This window comes from Asparagus officinalis, chromosome 7, assembly GCF_001876935.1.
Source record: "Asparagus officinalis chromosome 7, Aspof.V1, whole genome shotgun sequence".
Classification (NCBI taxonomy): Eukaryota; Viridiplantae; Streptophyta; class Magnoliopsida; order Asparagales; family Asparagaceae; genus Asparagus; species Asparagus officinalis.
Genome location: NC_033800.1, coordinates 58,402,837 through 58,407,044, shown reverse-complemented (window position 1 = coordinate 58,407,044; position 4,208 = coordinate 58,402,837).

Genomic DNA, 4,208 nt, shown 5'->3' with positions numbered 1-4,208 from the left:
CGCCGACCCCCACCGCCGTCGTCACCGTTGGAGTTCATCGGAATTAGGGCATCGTCAATATTAAGGTAAAATCTTTTTAAAAAATAATTCAAATTTTTTGTATATTCTCACAATTTCTCGGTGATTACTTGTAAAAAATTAGATTTTTAAATAAATTTGTAATTATTTATGAAATTTGTGAAGAAAAATTAATATTGTGTATAAAGTTAGAGGGGAAATTATTAAAAATTTGTAACCGTGAAGTTAACAAAATGTCAAGTTTATGGTTTCTAATATCGATCTAAGAGATTTAATGGTTAAAATTATGGGTTTCTAATATTGATATTGAATTTTCTACTCTTCAGAGGTAACGATGAACGATCGAATCGTAATTCTTTGTTCATATGACGAGAAGATTAACTATCTCGAAAATAATATGTCCGTTTATGAAGAAGGTGTCACGAAGTCGTTGTTTATATCAAAATTGTTTACTTTCAATGAATTAGTTAATGACTTACACAAACTTACATTAACCAACTCATGTGAGTATCACCTCAATATTATTTGCAATTATCCTGTTAGGGGGGACCTAACAAGCGGCATTCAAATCTCAAGTGACTATGATATGGGTCTCATTGGAGTGTTACATGACGAGAAGCGTTCGGTAGAATTATTTATTAAAAATATCAGAGAAATTTGCGCAAATCGGTGAATCACGACGGAATATACTCCCGCATGTTGGAGGACCTTGAAGTTGACTCCGTTGGATTTTTATCTCCGCAACAAGATGAAGGTTGGACACAGTTAGGATAAGTGAGCGGTCCTTCGTTTGTGGGCACTTCTAATATCGCTACTAACACGGCCCATCTAGATGATAATGCAAGTGTCGAATCTGAGGATGGTGATGAAGAGGATGTGTTACAAATTAATAGCATGACGTGTTTGATTGATCATGATGAAGGGGACAACCAACACATTAACGGATGTTATACTAATAATTAGTATGTCGTGTTAGAGGATCCGCCGTCCAATAAACTTCATGGAGAAAAATGGATTGATAACTCCACGATGAAAAGTATTCCTATCGGCACTAATATCGTTGATGATACACAAGGCAAAGACTTCTCATTCAAGAAGAGTGATCTATTTGAAAGTAAGGAGAAATTGATCCATGCGCTTCGTTTGTGGGCCATTGAAAAAAATGTCAAGTTTAGGCCAATAAAAAACAACGCAACAAAGGGAGTAAAATTGAGTTGGGGTGACCAGGTTTCCCTTGCCAGCAAAAAAAAACAACGCAACAAGATATAATGTTGTTTGTTTTTATCGCAAAGATGGCGAAGACGAAGATAATGGTGGACACCACGACGGCAATGTGAAATGTCCTTGGAAGCTTAATTCACGCTTGCGTGTAAGAGTATGCGGACAATTTAAAATCACGGCTTACAATGACTCCACATATGTAGCAATCCTCGATTAGAGATGAGTAGCAAGTATGCGTCTGCATCTTTTATATATCGATTGATTTTACCTAATCTAAGGGAGGATCTTGATCTAAGGCCAAAAAGGTATTCGTCTTTTAGTGCATAAAGTGACCAAATTTGATGTATTATACAACAAGTGTTGGAATGATAGGAGGAAGGCGATGATAAAAATATTCGGGGATTGGGATAAATTTTATGAGATCTTACCACATTATCTTGAAGCACTCAAAAGAGAAAATTCGTGGACTATTTATGAAGTATCATCAGACCCTGTTGATGGCAGAGAACAACGGTTCACAGATGTATTTTGGGTATTTGGCCCTTGTATTGAGTGTTTCAAATATTGGCGTCCTCTTCTTAGCATTGATGGCACTCACTTGTACGGTAAGTACAAAGGCGTTTTGCTTGTTGCAATCGGAGTTGACGCAGATGGTGGATTATTTTCTTTGGCATTTGTAGTGGTTGATGTTGAAAACACAGAGAATTAGGTGTGGTTTTTTTCATGTATTAGATATCATATCCCTAGTGTGGGGACGCGGTCGATTACATTCATATCTGAAAGGATGAAAGGAATTCCAAGTGCACTACAACAACATTTTCCATCACCACATGAACATCGTTATTACTTGCGACATATTAGGGACAACTTCAAGAAGAAGCATGGAAATGGGCAGGTTCAAGATCTTCTTTGGCAAGCCGGATGTAGGCTGTCTAAAATCACAACAGATAGTTGATACCTATCTAACTTTAATCAACATCTCAACAATGAAAGTTATAATCAGACGACTTTCACGTTAATAAAACGAAAGCTACAATTGGAGGATTTGCATGTAGATCGAGAAAGATTATAATTCAACGACCTTCACGACGACTGATGAAAGCTCTGATTCAATAGCCTTCATAATTAACCGTGAGAGTTACAATCTGATGACTCTCATATCCCAAATAGCTAAAGCGAAGATTATAGGACAATTGTCTTTGCAAACGCTTCAATAGAAGAGGTTACAATTCAACAACCACTTCTAAACGCAGAGTTCATCTCTGCGTTCAATTTTTAAAATACAGGCGGCCCCTGCGTTTTCAATTTTCAGCAGACGCCCAACTCTGCGTCTCACGCCTAAGACGAAGAGTTAAAACCCAGAACACCCACTTCAGCATTTGACTTGTTCAAACACGAGTTGAACGGTTTCTGAACCGTTTTTCCCACGATCTGAGGGATCTCGCCCACTTAGGAGCAGATTAAGGGGTTAGTTACACCCCTTATCTTCCTATAAAAACCTCAACAAACTCAACCGAAAGGCGGTTCAGAGTTTGGTTTTTGGATTGGATCATCCAAGAGATCATACTTTGGCAGATTGAATTCGGTTTCGAGGGAGTTATTATCTTCTGAAGATCAGATCTTAGAGCATCACCCAGCAACAAAGAGTTTTAACATTTGGCTATTAACCGAATTCTCTGTTCAAACAACTCTTTTCATAGAGTTTAAACTCATTTTGAGTTCATAAACTCGTTAAGAGTTCTTTTTCATACTTGTCACACAAGTTAAACGTTCCAGTAAAGAGAGACGTTCAGATTATCAACGGAGAGCAAACTCGACGTGAGTATTCGAGAGAGGCACTCTATCGCCGCTGTGAAGAACCAAAAATTAAACAAAGGGGAGGATTTATATTGATTCTCTTCTCGTTTATAATCAAAAATTCAAATTGCAATCATTTAGAGATCGAGAGAGTTGTAAATATTCTTTTTCCAAGCAGTTAGAGGGAATAAATTAAATTCAATTCTTTTAATTTTCTTCTTACAAATTTTCTAACAAATAAAAGATGGTGACTCTGCTGGGGACAAGCTTCTCTGACGACGAAGTGGTGGCGTAATCTGACATCAATCTCGCTGGAACAACCGTCGAAACTCTCATTGTAGAGTTCGATCAAGCCAAGTATGAAGAAGTCCTCTCCTCTGGATCGCTTAGCCCCAAGGCTAGGTGCAACATCCGCAAGATCTCCAAAGAGATCAAAACTCCAATTGTTGCTACAGTGCTGAAGAAAGTCCTCTCCTTTGGCCGAGATTGTTTAAATAGCCCCTCCTCTAAAGGAATGGGCTCCGACTCTGCCAAACTCATTCAACGAGTTAAAAGCTTCACACCCGAGTCGACACAGCGTGTAACTAACGGGTCACAAAAGGCCCATCGTGGCGACCAACTCCGTCAACGCTAATGACATTACTGCAAAGGCCTTGAAATAGGCTAAAAAGAACGCCGCTCGATGAAGGAGAAAATCCATACGTCGAGCGCACCTATAAAATAGCCGATCTCTTGACCAACGCGAAGGTCGCGTTTGTAAGCCTCTGCTTGAGCGCTGCGCTTCTGCTTTAGAACGCACACTTCGTGGTGACGAGCCTAAATATGAGCCCAGCGTAATATAACTTAAACGTGACCCTCAGTGGAGCGTTGTTCATTCAAAATGCAACCCTCAGGGAATTGTTTCTAAAGCTAAACACAACTCTCACGAGTGCATTTCCAAACCAGAACGTGGGTCTTTAGACCACGTTGATCATCACGAATGCAGTACTCAGGAATGCGTTTTCAAAAGTAAACGCACACATCAGAGGTGCGTTTCAACATCAAAACGTGACCCCCGTGTTTCTTCTCCAGAGCGTGATGTGGTCCGTAAAGTTTATAAAGATCAATATGGATTTAAGATTTATGTTCATCAAGAATCAATCTCGCCCACTAACGGTCAGGGGGTTCCATCT